The following is an 18922-nucleotide window of genomic DNA, read 5'->3' on the forward strand; positions in this document are numbered from 1 at the left end:
GGCAGAATTCTAAAGTCCTAAAATGCCTGCTATCGGGAAGTTAAGGTGTCTGACATCCAGAATGTTACTAGGTCAGCATTCTACCGTTCTGAGAGATTCTGGGTTCTAGATTCAATGGACGGCAGAGATCTGGCATGTCAGGGTGTCCAAACTCTAGAATCCTTGCGTGTCTGAACTCGAGAGTCATTCAATGTCCACTTTCCGGATCACAGGGTGTCTGAATTCCAAAAGCACCAAATGTCTGCATTCTAGATTCGGAATGTGGTAGAATTCTAGAATGAACAGCACGGCAGAATTCTAAAGTCCTAAAATGCCTGCTATCCGGAAGTTAAGGTGTCTGACACCCAGAATGCTACCACATCAGAATTGTACCATTCTGAAATATTCTGGGATCTAGAATCAATGGACGGGTGAGTTACAGACTGTCAGGGTGGCAAAACTCTAGAATCCTGGTGTGTCTGAACTCGAGAGTCATTCAATGTCCACATTCCAGAACTCTGGATGTCTGAATTATAGAAGCACCAAATGTCTGCATTCTAGAATCGGAATGTGGCGGAATTCTAGAATGCACAGCACGGCGGAATTCGAAAGTCCTAAAATGTCTGCTATCCGGAAGTTAAGGTGTCTGACATCCAGAATGCTACCACTTCAGAATTATACCATTCTGAAAGATTCTGGGATCTAGAATCAATGGACGGCTGAGTTCCAGAATGTCAGGGTGGCAAAACCCTAGAATGCTTGCGTGTCTGAACTCGAGAGTCATTCAATGTCCACATTCCAGAACTCTGGATGTCTGAATTATAGAAGCACCAAATGTCTGCATTCTAGAATCGGAATGTGGCGGAATTCTAGAATGCACAGCACGGCGGAATTCGAAAGTCCTAAAATGCCTGCTATCCGGAAGTTAAGGTGTCTGACATCCAGAATGCTACCACGTCAGAATTATACCATTCTGAAAGATTCTGGGATCTAGAATCAATGGACGGCTGAGTTCCAGAATGTCGGGGTTTCCAAACTCTAGAATTCTTGCGTGTCTGAACTCGGGAGTCATTCAATATCCACATTCCAGGACTCTGGATGTCTGAAATATAGAAGCAACAAATGTCTGCATTCTAGAATCGGAATGTGGCGGAATTCTTGAATGCACAGCACGGCAGAATTCTAAAGTCCTAAAATGCCTGCTATTCGGAAGTTAAGGTCAGCATTCTACCATTCTGAGAGATTCTGGGTTCTAGAATCAATGGACGTCAGAGTTCTGGAATGTCAGTGTGTCCAAACTCTAGAATCCTTCCGTGTCTGAACTCGTGAGTCATTCAATGTCCACATTCTGGATCACAGGGTGTCTGAATTCCAGAAGCACCAATGTCTGCATTCTAGAATCGGAATGTGGCGGAATTCTAGAATGCAAAGCACGGCAGAATTCTGAAGTCCTAAAATGCCGGATATTCAGAAGTTAAAGAGTCTGACATCCAGAATGTTACTTGGTCAGCATTCTACCGTTCTGAGAGATTCCGGCTTCTAGAATCAATGGACGGCAGAGTTCTGAAATGTCAGTGTGTCCAAACTGTAGAATCCTTCCGTGTCTGAACTCGTGAGTCATTCAATGTCCACATTCCGGATCACAGGGTGTCTGAATTCCAGAAGCACCAAATGTCTGCATTCTAGAATCGGAATGTGGCGGAATTCTAGAATGCACAGCACGGCAGAATTCTGAAGTCCTAAAATGCCTGATATTCAGAAGTTAAGGAGTCTGACATCCAGAATGTTACTTGGTCAGCATTCTACCGTTCTGAGAGATTCTGGGTTCTAGAATCAATGGACGGCAGAGTTCTGCAATGTCAGGGTGTCCAAACTCTGGAATCCTTGTGTGTCTGAACTCGTGAGTCATTCAAAGTCCACATTCCGGATCACAGGGTGTCTGAATTCCAGAAGCACCAAATGTCTGCATTCTAGAATCAGAATGTGGCGGAATTCTAGAATGCACAGCACGGCGGAATTCGAAAGTCATAAAATGCCTGCTATTGGGAAGTTAAGGTGTCTGACATCCAGAATGCTACCACGTCCGAATTATACCATTCTGAAAGATTCTGGGATCTAGAATCAATGGACGGCTGAGTTCCAGAATGTCAGGGTGGCAAAACTCTAGAATCCTTGCGTGTCTGAACTCGAGAGTCATTCAATGTCCACATTCCAGAACTCTGGATGTCTGAATTATAGAAGCACCAAATGTCTGCATTCTAGAATCGGAATGTGGCGGAATTCTGGAATGCACAGCACGGCGGTATTCTAAAGTCCTAAAATGCCTGCTATCCGGAAGTTAAGGTGTCTGACATCCAGAATGCTACCACGTCAGAATTATACCATTCTGAAAGATTCTGGGATCTAGAATCAATGGACGGCTGAGTTCCAGAATGTCAGGGTTTCCAAACTCTAGAATCCTTGCGTGTCTGAACTCGAGAGTCATTCAATATCCACATTCCAGGACTCTGGATGTCTGAAATATAGAAGCAACAAATGTCTGCATTCTAGAATCGGAATGTGGTGGAATTCTAGAATGCACGGCATGGCAGAATTCTAAAATTCTAACATGCCTGCTATTCGGAAGTTAAGGTGTCTGACATCCAGAATGTTACTAGGTCAGCATTCTACCGTTCTGAGAGATTCTGGGTTCTAGAATCAATGGACGGCAGAGTTCTGGAATGTCAGGGTGTCCAAACTCTATAATCCTTCCGTGTCTGAACTCGTGAGCCATTCAATGTCCACATTCCGGATCACAGGGTGTCTGAATTCCAGAAGCACCAAATGTCTGCATTCCAGAATCGGAATGTGGTGGAATTGTAGAATGCACAGCACGGCGGAATTCTAAAGTCCTAAAATGCCTGATATTCGGAAGTTAAGGAGTCTGACATCCAGAATGTTACTAGGTCAGCATTCAACCGTTCTGAGAGATTCTGGGTTCTGGAATCTATGGACGGCAGAGTTCTGGAATGTCAGGGTGTCCAAACTCTAGAATCATTCCGTGTCTGAACTCGTGAGTCATTCAATGTCCACATTCCGGATCACAGGGTGTCTGAATTCCAGAAGCACCAAATGTCTGCATTCTAGAATCGGAATGTGGTAGAATTCTAGAATGCACAGCACGGCGGAATTCTAAAGTCCTAAAATGCCTGCTATCCGTAAGTTAAGGTGTCTGGCACCCAGAATGCTACCACATCAGAATTATACCATTCTGAAACATTCTGGGATCTAGAATCAATGGACGGCTGAGTTCCAGAATGTCAGGGTGGCAAAACTCTAGAATCCTTGTGTGTCTGAACTCGAGAGTCATTCAATGTCCACATTCCAGAACTCTGGATGTCTGAATTATAGAAGCACGAAATGTCTGCATTCTAGAATCGGAATGTGGCGGAATACTAGAATGCACTGCACGGCGGAATTCTAAAGTCCTAAAAAGCCTGCTATCCGGAAGTTAAGGTGTCTGACATCAAGAATGCTACCAAGTCAGAATTATAAAATTCTGAAAGATTCTGTGATCTAGAATCAATGGATGGCTGAGTTCCAGAATGTCAGGGTGGCAAAACTCTAGAATCCTTGCGTGTCTGAACTCGAGAGTCATTCAAAGTCCACATTCCAGAACTCTGGATGTCTGAATTATAGAAGCACCAAATGTCTGCATTCTAGAATCGGAATGTGGCGGAATTCTAGAATGCACAGCATGGCGGAATTCTAAAGTCCTAAAATGCCTACTAGCCGAAAGTTAAGGTGTCTGATGACCAGTATGTTACTAGGTCCGCATTCTACCGTTCTGAGAGATTCTGTGTTCTAGAATCAATGGACGGCAGAGATCTGGAATGTCAGGGTGTCCAAACTCTAGAATCCTTGCGTGTCTGAAATCGAGAGTCATTCAATGTCCACATTCCGGATCACAGGGTGTCTGAATTCCAGAAGCACCAAATGTCTGCATTCTAGAATCGGAATGTGGTGGAATTCTAGAATGCCCAGCACGGCGGATTTCTAAAGTCCTAAAATGCCTGCTATCGGGAAGTTAAGGTGTCTGACATCCAGAATGTTACTAGGTCAGCATTCTACCCTTCTGAGAGATTCTGGGTTCTAGAATCAATGGACGGCAGAGATCTGGCATGTCAGGGTGTCCAAACTCTAGAATCCTTGCGTGTCTGAACTCGAGAGTCATTCAATGTCCACATTCCGGATCACAGGGTGTCTGAATTCCAGAAGCACCAAATGTCTGCATTCTAGAATCGGAATGTGGTAGAATTCCAGAATGCACAGCCCGGCGGAATTCTAAAGTCCTAAAAGCCTGCTGTCCGGAAGTTAAGGTGTCTGGCACCCTGAATGCTACCACATCAGAATTATACCATTCTGAAACATTCTGGGATCTAGAATCAATGGACGGGTGAGTTCCAGAATGTCAGTGTGGCAAAACTCTAGAATCCTGGCGTGTCTGAACTCGAGAGTCATTCAATGTCCACATTCCAGAACTCTGGATGTCTGAATTATAGAAGCACCAAATGTCTGCATTCTAGAATCGGAATGTGGCGGAATTCTAGAATGCACAGCACGGCGGAATTCTAAAGTCCTAAAATGCCTGCTATCCGGAAGTTAAGGTGTCTGACATCAAGAATGCTACCAAGTCAGAATTATACCATTCTGAAAGATTCTGGGATCTAGAATCAATGGACGGCTGAGTTCCAGAATGTCAGGGTAGCAAAACTCTAGAATCCTTGCGTGTCTGAACTCGAGAGTCATTCAATGTCCACATTCCAGAACTCTGGATGTCTGAATTATAGAAGCACCAAATGTCTGCATTGTAGAATCGGAATGTGGCGGAATTCTAGAATGCACAGCACGGCGGAATTCTAAAGTCCTAAAATGCCTACTAGCCGAAAGTTAAGCTGTCTGATGACCAGTATGTTACTAGGTCAGCATTCTACCATTCTGAGAGATTCTGGGTTCTAGAATCAATGGACGGCAGAGTTCTGGAATGTCAGGGTGTCCAAACTCTAGAATCCTTGCGTGTCTGAACTCGAGAGTCATTCAATGTCCACATTCCGGATCACAGGGTGTCTGAATTCCAGAAGCACCAAATGTCTGCATTCTAGATTCGGAATGTGGTAGAATTCTAGAATGAACAGCACGGCAGAATTCTAAAGTCCTAAAATGCCTGCTATCCGGAAGTTAAGGTGTCTGACACCCAGAATGCTACCACATCACAATTGTACCATTCTGAAACATTCTGGGATCTAGAATCAATGGACGGGTGAGTTCCAGAATGTCAGGGTGGCAAAACTCTAGAATCCTTGCATGTCTGAAGTCGAGAGTCATTCAATGTCCACATTCCAGAACTCTGGATGTTTGAATTATAGGAGCACCAAATGTCTGCATTCAAGAATCGGAATGTGGCGGAATTCTAGAATGCACAGCACGGCGGAATTCTAAAGTCCTAAAATGCCTGCTATCCGGAAGTTAAGGTGTCTGACATCAAGAATGCTACCAAGTCAGAATTATACCATTCTGAAAGATTCTGGGATCTAGAATCAATGGACGGCTGAGTTCCAGAATGTCAGGGTGGCAAAACTCTAGAATCCTTGTGTGTCTGAACTCGAGAGTCATTCAATGTCCACATTCCAGAACTCTGGATGTCTGAATTATAGAAGCACGAAATGTCTGCATTCTAGAATCGGAATGTGGCGGAATACTAGAATGCACAGCACGGCGGAATTCTAAAGTCCTAAAATGCCTGCTATCCGGAAGTTAAGGTGTCTGACATCAAGAATGCTACCAAGTCAGAATTATAAAATTCTGAAAGATTCTGTGATCTAGAATCAATGGATGGCTGAGTTCCAGAATGTCAGGGTGGCAAAACTCTAGAATCCTTGCGTGTCTGAACTCGAGAGTCATTCAAAGTCCACATTCCAGAACTCTGGATGTCTGAATTATAGAAGCACCAAATGTCTGCATTCTAGAATCGGAATGTGGCGGAATTCTAGAATGCACAGCATGGCGGAATTCTAAAGTCCTAAAATGCCTACTAGCCGAAAGTTAAGGTGTCTGATGACCAGTATGTTACTAGGTCCGCATTCTACCGTTCTGAGAGATTCTGTGTTCTAGAATCAATGGACGGCAGAGATCTGGAATGTCAGGGTGTCCAAACTCTAGAATCCTTGCGTGTCTGAAATCGAGAGTCATTCAATGTCCACATTCCGGATCACAGGGTGTCTGAATTCCAGAAGCACCAAATGTCTGCATTCTAGAATCGGAATGTGGCGGAATTCTAGAATGCCCAGCACGGCGGATTTCTAAAGTCCTAAAATGCCTGCTATCGGGAAGTTAAGGTGTCTGACATCCAGAATGTTACTAGGTCAGCATTCTACCCTTCTGAGAGATTCTGGGTTCTAGAATCAATGGACGGCAGAGATCTGGCATGTCAGGGTGTCCAAACTCTAGAATCCTTGCGTGTCTGAACTCGAGAGTCATTCAATGTCCACATTCCGGATCACAGGGTGTCTGAATTCCAGAAGCACCAAATGTCTGCATTCTAGAATCGGAATGTGGTAGAATTCTAGATTGCACAGCCCGGCGGAATTCTAAAGTCCTAAAAGCCTGCTGTCCGGAAGTTAAGGTGTCTGACACCCTGAATGCTACCACATCAGAATTATACCATTCTGAAACATTCTGGGATCTAGAATCAAAGGACGGGTGAGTTCCAGAATGTCAGGGTGGCAAAACTCTAGAATCCTGGCGTGTCTGAACTCGAGAGTCATTCAATGTCCACATTCCAGAACTCTGGATGTCTGAATTATAGAAGCACCAAATGTCTGCATTCTAGAATCGGAATGTGGCGGAATTCTAGAATGCACAGCACGGCGGAATTCTAAAGTCCTAAAATGCCTGCTATCCGGAAGTTAAGGTGTCTGACATCAAGAATGCTACCAAGTCAGAATTATACCATTCTGAAAGATTCTGGGATCTAGAATCAATGGACGGCTGAGTTACAGAATGTCAGGGTAGCAAAACTCTAGAATCCTTGCGTGTCTGAACTCGAGAGTCATTCAATGTCCACATTCCAGAACTCTGGATGTCTGAATTATAGAAGCACCAAATGTCTGCATTGTAGAATCGGAATGTGGCGGAATTCTAGAATGCACAGCACGGCGGAATTCTAAAGTCCTAAAATGCCTACTAGCCAAAAGTTAAGCTGTCTGATGACCAGTATGTTACTAGGTCAGCATTCTACCGCTCTGAGAGATTCTGGGTTCTAGAATCAATGGACGGCAGAGTTCTGGAATGTCAGGGTGTCCAAACTCTAGAATCCTTGCGTGTCTGAACTCGAGAGTCATTCAATGTCCACATTCCGGATCACAGGGTGTCTGAATTCCAGAAGCACCAAATGTCTGCATTCTAGAATCGGAATGTGGTAGAATTCTAGAATGCACATCACGGCGGAATTCTAAAGTTCTTAAATGCCTGCTATCCGGAAGTTAAGGTGTCTGACATCCAGAATGGTACCACATCAGAATTATACCATTCTGAAACATTCTGGGATCTAGAATCAATGGACGGGTGAGTTCCAGAATGTCAGGGCGACAAAACTCTAGAATCCTGGCTTGTCTGAACTCGAGAGTCATTCAATGTCCACATTCCAGAACTCTGGATGTCTGAATTATGGAAGCAACAAATGTCTGCATTCTAGAATCGGAATGTGGCGGAATTCTAGAATGCACAGCACGGCGGAATTCTAAAGTCCTAAAATGCCTGTTATCCGGAAGTTAAGGTGTCTGACATCCAGAATGCTACCACGTCAGAATTATACCATTCTGAAACATTCTGGGATCTAGAATCAATGAACGGCTGAGTTCCAGAATGCAACAGTGGCAAAACTCCAGAATCGTTGCGTGTCTGAACTCGAGAGTCATTCAATGTCCACATTCCAGAACTCTGGATGTCTGAAATATAGAAGCACCAAATGTCTGCATTCTAGTATCAGAATGTGGCGGAATTCTAGAATGCACAGCACGGCGGAATTCTAAAGTCCTGAAATGCCTGCTATTCGGAAGTTAAGGTGTCTGTCATCCAGAATGTTACTAGGTCAGCATTCTACCGTTCTGAGAGATTCTGGGTTCTAGAATCAATGGATGGCAGAGTTCTGGAATGTCAGCGTGTCCAAACTCTAGAATCCTTCCGTGTCTGAACTCCTGAGTCTTTCAATGTCCACATTCCGGATCACAGGGTGTCTGAATTCCAGAAGCAGCAAATGTCTGCATTCTAGAATCGGAATATGGCAGAATTCTAGAATGCACAGCACGGCAGAATTCTAAAGTCCTAAAATGCCTGCTATCGGGAAGTTAAGGTGTCTGACATCCAGAATGTTACTAGGTCAGCATTCTACCGTTCTGAGAGATTCTGGGTTCTAGATTCAATGGACGGCAGAGATCTGGCATGTCAGGGTGTCCAAACTCTAGAATCCTTGCGTATCTGAACTCGAGAGTCATTCAATGTCCACATTCCGGATCACAGGGTGTCTGAATTCCAAAAGCACCAAATGTCTGCATTCTAGATTCGGAATGTGGTAGAATTCTAGAATGAACAGCACGGCAGAATTCTAAAGTCCTAAAATGCCTGCTATCCGGAAGTTAAGGTGTCTGACATCAAGAATGCTACCAAGTCAGAATTATAAAATTCTGAAAGATTCTGTGATCTAGAATCAATGGATGGCTGAGTTCCAGAATGTCAGGGTGGCAAAACTCTAGAATCCTTGCGTGTCTGAACTCGAGAGTCATTCAAAGTCCACATTCCAGAACTCTGGATGTCTGAATTATAGAAGCACCAAATGTCTGCATTCTAGAATCGGAATGTGGCGGAATTCTAGAATGCACAGCATGGCGGAATTCTAAAGTCCTAAAATGCCTACTAGCCGAAAGTTAAGGTGTCTGATGACCAGTATGTTACTAGGTCCGCATTCTACCGTTCTGAGAGATTCTGTGTTCTAGAATCAATGGACGGCAGAGATCTGGAATGTCAGGGTGTCCAAACTCTAGAATCCTTGCGTGTCTGAAATCGAGAGTCATTCAATGTCCACATTCCGGATCACAGGGTGTCTGAATTCCAGAAGCACCAAATGTCTGCATTCTAGAATCGGAATGTGGCGGAATTCTAGAATGCCCAGCACGGCGGATTTCTAAAGTCCTAAAATGCCTGCTATCGGGAAGTTAAGGTGTCTGACATCCAGAATGTTACTAGGTCAGCATTCTACCCTTCTGAGAGATTCTGGGTTCTAGAATCAATGGACGGCAGAGATCTGGCATGTCAGGGTGTCCAAACTCTAGAATCCTTGCGTGTCTGAACTCGAGAGTCATTCAATGTCCACATTCCGGATCACAGGGTGTCTGAATTCCAGAAGCACCAAATGTCTGCATTCTAGAATCGGAATGTGGTAGAATTCCAGAATGCACAGCCCGGCGGAATTCTAAAGTCCTAAAAGCCTGCTGTCCGGAAGTTAAGGTGTCTGGCACCCTGAATGCTACCACATCAGAATTATACCATTCTGAAACATTCTGGGATCTAGAATCAATGGACGGGTGAGTTCCAGAATGTCAGGGTGGCAAAACTCTAGAATCCTTGCGTGTCTGAACTCGAGAGTCAGTCAATGTCCACATTCCAGAACTCTGGATGTCTGAATTATAGAAGCACCAAATGTCTGCATTCTAGAATCGGAATGTGGCGGAATTCTAGAATGCACAGCACGGCGGAATTCTAAAGTCCTAAAATGCCTGCTATCCGGAAGTTAAGGTGTCTGACATCAAGAATGCTACCAAGTCAGAATTATACCATTCTGAAAGATTCTGGGATCTAGAATCAATGGACGGCTGAGTTACAGAATGTCAGGGTAGCAAAACTCTAGAATCCTTGCGTGTCTGAACTCGAGAGTCATTCAATGTCCACATTCCAGAACTCTGGATGTCTGAATTATAGAAGCACCAAATGTCTGCATTGTAGAATCGGAATGTGGCGGAATTCTAGAATGCACAGCACGGCGGAATTCTAAAGTCCTAAAATGCCTACTAGCCGAAAGTTAAGCTGTCTGATGACCAGTATGTTACTAGGTCAGCATTCTACCGTTCTGAGAGATTCTGGGTTCTAGAATCAATGGACGGCAGAGTTCTGGAATGTCAGGGTGTCCAAACTCTAGAATCCTTGCGTGTCTGAACTCGAGAGTCATTCAATGTCCACATTCCGGATCACAGGGTGTCTGAATTCCAGAAGCACCAAATGTCTGCATTCTAGAATCGGAATGTGGTAGAATTCTAGAATGCAGAGCACGGCGGAATTCTAAAGTTCTTAAATGCCTGCTATCCGGAAGTTAAGGTGTCTGACATCCAGAATGGTACCACATCAGAATTATACCATTCTGAAACATTCTGGGATCTAGAATCAATGGACGGGTGAGTTCCAGAATGTCAGGGCGACAAAACTCTAGAATCCTGGCTTGTCTGAACTCGAGAGTCATTCAATGTCCACATTCCAGAACTCTGGATGTCTGAATTATGGAAGCAACAAATGTCTGCATTCTAGAATCGGAATGTGGCGGAATTCTAGAATGCACAGCACGGCGGAATTCTAAAGTCCTAAAATGCCTGTTATCCGGAAGTTAAGGTGTCTGACATCCAGAATGCTACCACATCAGAATTATACCATTCTGAAACATTCTGGGATCTAGAATCAATGAACGGCTGAGTTCCAGAATGCAACAGTGGCAAAACTCCAGAATCGTTGCGTGTCTGAACTCGAGAGTCATTCAATGTCCACATTCCAGAACTCTGGATGTCTGAAATATAGAAGCACCAAATGTCTGCATTCTAGTATCAGAATGTGGCGGAATTCTAGAATGCACAGCACGGCGGAATTCTAAAGTCCTAAAATGCCTGCTATTCGGAAGTTAAGGTGTCTGTCATCCAGAATGTTACTAGGTCAGCATTCTACCGTTCTGAGAGATTCTGGGTTCTAGAATCAATGGATGGCAGAGTTCTGGAATGTCAGCGTGTCCAAACTCTAGAATCCTTCCGTGTCTGAACTCCTGAGTCTTTCAATGTCCACATTCCGGATCACAGGGTGTCTGAATTCCAGAAGCAGCAAATGTCTGCATTCTAGAATCGGAATATGGCAGAATTCTAGAATGCACAGCACGGCAGAATTCTAAAGTCCTAAAATGCCTGCTATCGGGAAGTTAAGGTGTCTGACATCCAGAATGTTACTAGGTCAGCATTCTACCGTTCTGAGAGATTCTGGGTTCTAGATTCAATGGACGGCAGAGATCTGGCATGTCAGGGTGTCCAAACTCTAGAATCCTTGCGGGTCTGAACTCGAGAGTCATTCAATGTCCACTTTCCGGATCACAGGGTGTCTGAATTCCAAAAGCACCAAATGTCTGCATTCTAGATTCGGAATGTGGTAGAATTCTAGAATGAACAGCACGGCAGAATTCTAAAGTCCTAAAATGCCTGCTATCCGGAAGTTAAGGTGTCTGACACCCAGAATGCTACCACATCAGAATTGTACCATTCTGAAACATTCTGGGATCTAGAATCAATGGACGGGTGAGTTACAGACTGTCAGGGTGGCAAAACTCTAGAATCCTGGCGTGTCTGAACTCGAGAGTCATTCAATGTCCACATTCCAGAACTCTGGATGTCTGAATTATAGAAGCACCAAATGTCTGCATTCTAGAATCGGAATGTGGCGGAATTCTAGAATGCACAGCACGGCGGAATTCGAAAGTCCTAAAATGCCTGCTATCCGGAAGTTAAGGTGTCTGACATCCAGAATGCTACCACTTCAGAATTATACCATTCTGAAAGATTCTGGGATCTAGAATCAATGGACGGCTGAGTTCCAGAACGTCAGGGTGGCAAAACCCTAGAATGCTTGCGTGTCTGAACTCGAGAGTCATTCAATGTCCACATTCCAGAACTCTGGATGTCTGAATTATAGAAGCACCAAATGTCTGCATTCTAGAACCGGAATGTGGCGGAATTCTAGAATGCACAGCACGGCGGAAGTCGAAAGTCCTAAAATACCTGCTATCCGGAAGTTAAAGTGTCTGACATCCAGAATGCTACCACGTCAGAATTATACCATTCTGAAAGATTCTGGGATCTAGAATCAATGGACGGCTGAGTTCCAGAATGTCGGGGTTTCCAAACTCTAGAATTCTTGCGTGTCTGAACTCGGGAGTCATTCAATATCCACATTCCAGGACTCTGGATGTCTGAAATATAGAAGCACCAAATGTCTGCATTCTAGAAATGGAATGTGGCGGAATTCTTGAATGCACAGCACGGCAGAATTCTAAAGTCCTAAAATGCCTGCTATTCGGAAGTTAAGGTCAGCATTCTACCGTTCTGAGAGATTCTGGGTTCTAGAATCAATGGACGTCAGAGTTCTGGAATGTCAGTGTGTCCAAACTCTAGAATCCTTCCGTGTCTGAACTCGTGAGTCATTCAATGTCCACATTCTGGATCACAGGGTGTCTGAATTCCAGAAGCACCAAATGTCTGCATTCTAGAATCGGAATGTGGCGGAATTCTAGAATGCAAAGCACGGCAGAATTCTGAAGTCCTAAAATGCCGGATATTCAGAAGTTAAAGAGTCTGACATCCAGAATGTTACTTGGTCAGCATTCTACCGTTCTGAGAGATTCCGGCTTCTAGAATCAATGGACGGCAGAGTTCTGAAATGTCAGTGTGTCCAAACTGTAGAATCCTTCCGTGTCTGAACTCGTGAGTCATTCAATGTCCACATTCCGGATCACAGGGTGTCTGAATTCCAGAAGCACCAAATGTCTGCATTCTAGAATCGGAATGTGGCGGAATTCTAGAATGCACAGCACGGCAGAATTCTGAAGTCCTAAAATGCCTGATATTCAGAAGTTAAGGAGTCTGACATCCAGAATGTTACTTGGTCAGCATTCTACCGTTCTGAGAGATTCTGGGTTCTAGAATCAATGGACGGCAGAGTTCTGCAATGTCAGGGTGTCCAAACTCTGGAATCCTTGTGTGTCTGAACTCGTGAGTCATTCAAAGTCCACATTCCGGATCACAGGGTGTCTGAATTCCAGAAGCACCAAATGTCTGCATTCTAGAATCAGAATGTGGCGGAATTCTAGAATGCACAGCACGGCGGAATTCGAAAGTCATAAAATGCCTGCTATTGGGAAGTTAAGGTGTCTGACATCCAGAATGCTACCACGTCCGAATTATACCATTCTGAAAGATTCTGGGATCTAGAATCAATGGACGGCTGAGTTCCAGAATGTCAGGGTGGCAAAACTCTAGAATCCTTGCGTGTCTGAACTCGAGAGTCATTCAATGTCCACATTCCAGAACTCTGGATGTCTGAATTATAGAAGCACCAAATATCTGCATTCTAGAATCGGAATGTGGCGGAATTCTGGAATGCACAGCACGGCGGTATTCTAAAGTCCTAAAATGCCTGCTATCCGGAAGTTAAGGTGTCTGACATCCAGAATGCTACAACGTCAGAATTATACCATTCTGAAAGATTCTGGGATCTAGAATCAATGGACGGCTGAGTTCCAGAATGTCAGGGTTTCCAAACTCTAGAATCCTTGCGTGTCTGAACTCGAGAGTCATTCAATATCCACATTCCAGGACTCTGGATGTCTGAAATATAGAAGCAACAAATGTCTGCATTCTAGAATCGGAATGTGGTGGAATTCTAGAATGCACGGCATGGCAGAATTCTAAAATTCTAACATGCCTGCTATTCGGAAGTTAAGGTGTCTGACATCCAGAATGTTACTAGGTCAGCATTCTACCGTTCTGAGAGATTCTGGGTTCTAGAATCAATGGACGGCAGAGTTCTGGAATGTCAGGGTGTCCAAACTCTATAATCCTTCCGTGTCTGAACTCGTGAGCCATTCAATGTCCACATTCCGGATCACAGGGTGTCTGAATTCCAGAAGCACCAAATGTCTGCATTCCAGAATCGGAATGTGGTGGAATTGTAGAATGCACAGCACGGCGGAATTCTAAAGTCCTAAAATGCCTGATATTCGGAAGTTAAGGAGTCTGACATCCAGAATGTTACTAGGTCAGCATTCAACCGTTCTGAGAGATTCTGGGTTCTGGAATCTATGGACGGCAGAGTTCTGGAATGTCAGGGTGTCCAAACTCTAGAATCATTCCGTGTCTGAACTCGTGAGTCATTCAATGTCCACATTCCGGATCACAGGGTGTCTGAATTCCAGAAGCACCAAATGTCTGCATTCTAGAATCGGAATGTGGTAGAATTCTAGAATGCACAGCACGGCGGAATTCTAAAGTCCTAAAATGCCTGCTATCCGTAAGTTAAGGTGTCTGGCACCCAGAATGCTACCACATCAGAATTATACCATTCTGAAACATTCTGGGATCTAGAATCAATGGACGGCTGAGTTCCAGAATGTCAGGGTGGCAAAACTCTAGAATCCTTGTGTGTCTGAACTCGAGAGTCATTCAATGTCCACATTCCAGAACTCTGGATGTCTGAATTATAGAAGCACGAAATGTCTGCATTCTAGAATCGGAATGTGGCGGAATACTAGAATGCACTGCACGGCGGAATTCTAAAGTCCTAAAAAGCCTGCTATCCGGAAGTTAAGGTGTCTGACATCAAGAATGCTACCAAGTCAGAATTATAAAATTCTGAAAGATTCTGTGATCTAGAATCAATGGATGGCTGAGTTCCAGAATGTCAGGGTGGCAAAACTCTAGAATCCTTGCGTGTCTGAACTCGAGAGTCATTCAAAGTCCACATTCCAGAACTCTGGATGTCTGAATTATAGAAGCACCAAATGTCTGCATTCTAGAATCGGAATGTGGCGGAATTCTAGAATGCACAGCATGGCGGAATTCTAAAGTCCTAAAATGCCTACTAGCCGAAAGTTAAGGTGTCTGATGACCAGTATGTTACTAGGTCCGCATTCTACCGTTCTGAGAGATTCTGTGTTCTAGAATCAATGGACGGCAGAGATCTGGAATGTCAGGGTGTCCAAACTCTAGAATCCTTGCGTGTCTGAAATCGAGAGTCATTCAATGTCCACATTCCGGATCACAGGGTGTCTGAATTCCAGAAGCACCAAATGTCTGCATTCTAGAATCGGAATGTGGTGGAATTCTAGAATGCCCAGCACGGCGGATTTCTAAAGTCCTAAAATGCCTGCTATCGGGAAGTTAAGGTGTCTGACATCCAGAATGTTACTAGGTCAGCATTCTACCCTTCTGAGAGATTCTGGGTTCTAGAATCAATGGACGGCAGAGATCTGGCATGTCAGGGTGTCCAAACTCTAGAATCCTTGCGTGTCTGAACTCGAGAGTCATTCAATGTCCACATTCCGGATCACAGGGTGTCTGAATTCCAGAAGCACCAAATGTCTGCATTCTAGAATCGGAATGTGGTAGAATTCCAGAATGCACAGCCCGGCGGAATTCTAAAGTCCTAAAAGCCTGCTGTCCGGAAGTTAAGGTGTCTGGCACCCTGAATGCTACCACATCAGAATTATACCATTCTGAAACATTCTGGGATCTAGAATCAATGGACGGGTGAGTTCCAGAATGTCAGTGTGGCAAAACTCTAGAATCCTGGCGTGTCTGAACTCGAGAGTCATTCAATGTCCACATTCCAGAACTCTGGATGTCTGAATTATAGAAGCACCAAATGTCTGCATTCTAGAATCGGAATGTGGCGGAATTCTAGAATGCACAGCACGGCGGAATTCTAAAGTCCTAAAATGCCTGCTATCCGGAAGTTAAGGTGTCTGACATCAAGAATGCTACCAAGTCAGAATTATACCATTCTGAAAGATTCTGGGATCTAGAATCAATGGACGGCTGAGTTCCAGAATGTCAGGGTAGCAAAACTCTAGAATCCTTGCGTGTCTGAACTCGAGAGTCATTCAATGTCCACATTCCAGAACTCTGGATGTCTGAATTATAGAAGCACCAAATGTCTGCATTGTAGAATCGGAATGTGGCGGAATTCTAGAATGCACAGCACGGCGGAATTCTAAAGTCCTAAAATGCCTACTAGCCGAAAGTTAAGCTGTCTGATGACCAGTATGTTACTAGGTCAGCATTCTACCATTCTGAGAGATTCTGGGTTCTAGAATCAATGGACGGCAGAGTTCTGGAATGTCAGGGTGTCCAAACTCTAGAATCCTTGCGTGTCTGAACTCGAGAGTCATTCAATGTCCACATTCCGGATCACAGGGTGTCTGAATTCCAGAAGCACCAAATGTCTGCATTCTAGAATCGGAATGTGGTAGAATTCTAGAATGCAGAGCACGGCGGAATTCTAAAGTTCTTAAATGCCTGCTATCCGGAAGTTAAGGTGTCTGACATCCAGAATGGTACCACATCAGAATTATACCATTCTGAAACATTCTGGGATCTAGAATCAATGGACGGGTGAGTTCCAGAATGTCAGGGCGACAAAACTCTAGAATCCTGGCTTGTCTGAACTCGAGAGTCATTCAATGTCCACATTCCAGAACTCTGGATGTCTGAATTATGGAAGCAACAAATGTCTGCATTCTAGAATCGGAATGTGGCGGAATTCTAGAATGCACAGCACGGCGGAATTCTAAAGTCCTAAAATGCCTGTTATCCGGAAGTTAAGGTGTCTGACATCCAGAATGCTACCACGTCAGAATTATACCATTCTGAAACATTCTGGGATCTAGAATCAATGAACGGCGGAGTTCCAGAATGCAACAGTGGCAAAACTCCAGAATCGTTGCGTGTCTGAACTCGAGAGTCATTCAATGTCCACATTCCAGAACTCTGGATGTCTGAAATATAGAAGCACCAAATGTCTGCATTCTAGTATCAGAATGTGGCGGAATTCTAGAATGCACAGCACGGCGGAATTCTAAAGTCCTAAAATGCCTGCTATTCGGAAGTTAAGGTGTCTGTCATCCAGAATGTTACTAGGTCAGCATTCTACCGTTCTGAGAGATTCTGGGTTCTAGAATCAATGGATGGCAGAGTTCTGGAATGTCAGCGTGTCCAAACTCTAGAATCCTTCCGTGTCTGAACTCCTGAGTCTTTCAATGTCCACATTCCGGATCACAGGGTGTCTGAATTCCAGAAGCAGCAAATGTCTGCATTCTAGAATCGGAATATGGCAGAATTCTAGAATGCACAGCACGGCAGAATTCTAAAGTCCTAAAATGCCTGCTATCGGGAAGTTAAGGTGTCTGACATCCAGAATGTTACTAGGTCAGCATTCTACCGTTCTGAGAGATTCTGGGTTCTAGATTCAATGGACGGCAGAGATCTGGCATGTCAGGGTGTCCAAACTCTAGAATCCTTGCGTGTCTGAACTCGAGAGTCATTCAATGTCCACTTTCCGGATCACAGGGTGTCTGAATTCCAAAAGCACCAAATGTCTGCATTCTAGATTCGGAATGTGGTAGAATTCTAGAATGAACAGCACGGCAGAATTCTAAAGTCCTAAAATGCCTGCTATCCGGAAGTTAAGGTGTCTGACACCCAGAATGCTACCACATCAGAATTGTACCATTCTGAAACATTCTGGGATCTAGAATCAATGGACGGGTGAGTTACAGACTGTCAGGGTGGCAAAACTCTAGAATCCTGGCGTGTCTGAACTCGAGAGTCATTCAATGTCCACATTCCAGAACTCTGGATGTCTGAATTATAGAAGCACCAAATGTCTGCATTCTAGAATCGGAATGTGGCGGAATTCTAGAATGCACAGCACGGCGGAATTCGAAAGTCCTAAAATGTCTGCTATCCGGAAGTTAAGGTGTCTGACATCCAGAATGCTACCACTTCAGAATTATACCATTCTGAATGATTCTGGGATCTAGAATCAATGGACGGCTGAGTTCCAGAATGTCAGGGTGGCAAAACCCTAGAATGCTTGCGTGTCTGAACTCGAGAGTCATTCAATGTCCACATTCCAGAACTCTGGATGTCTGAATTATAGAAGCACCAAATGTCTGCATTCTAGAATCGGAATGTGGCGGAATTCTAGAATGCACAGCACGGCGGAATTCGAAAGTCCTAAAATGCCTGCTATCCGGAAGTTAAGGTGTCTGACATCCAGAATGCTACCACGTCAGAATTATACCATTCTGAAAGATTCTGGGATCTAGAATCAATGGACGGCTGAGTTCCAGAATGTCGGGGTTTCCAAACTCTAGAATTCTTGCGTGTCTGAACTCGGGAGTCATTCAATATCCACATTCCAGGACTCTGGATGTCTGAAATATAGAAGCACCAAATGTCTGCATTCTAGAATCGGAATGTGGCGGAATTCTTGAATGCACAGCACGGCAGAATTCTAAAGTCCTAAAATGCCTGCTATTCGGAAGTTAAGGTCAGCATTCTACCATTCTGAGAGATTCTGGGTTCTAGAATCAATGGACGTCAGAGTTCTGGAATGTCAGTGTGTCCAAACTCTAGAATCCTTCCGTGTCTGAACTCGTGAGTCATTCAATGTCCACATTCTGGATCACAGGGTGTCTGAATTCCAGAAGCACCAAATGTCTGCATTCTAGAATCGGAATGTGGCGGAATTCTAGAATGCAAAGCACGGCAGAATTCTGAAGTCCTAAAATGCCGGATATTCAGAAGTTAAAGAGTCTGACATCCAGAATGTTACTTGGTCAGCATTCTACCGTTCTGAGAGATTCCGGCTTCTAGAATCAATGGACGGCAGAGTTCTGAAATGTCAGTGTGTCCAAACTGTAGAATCCTTCCGTGTCTGAACTCGTGAGTCATTCAATGTCCACATTCCGGATCACAGGGTGTCTGAATTCCAGAAGCACCAAATGTCTGCATTCTAGAATCGGAATGTGGCGGAATTCTAGAATGCACAG

This window comes from Aotus nancymaae, unplaced genomic scaffold (genome assembly GCF_030222135.1).
Source record: "Aotus nancymaae isolate 86718 unplaced genomic scaffold, 86718_ANA_hifiasm-v0.15.2.pri h1tg000001l, whole genome shotgun sequence".
NCBI lineage: Eukaryota > Metazoa > Chordata > Mammalia > Primates > Aotidae > Aotus > Aotus nancymaae.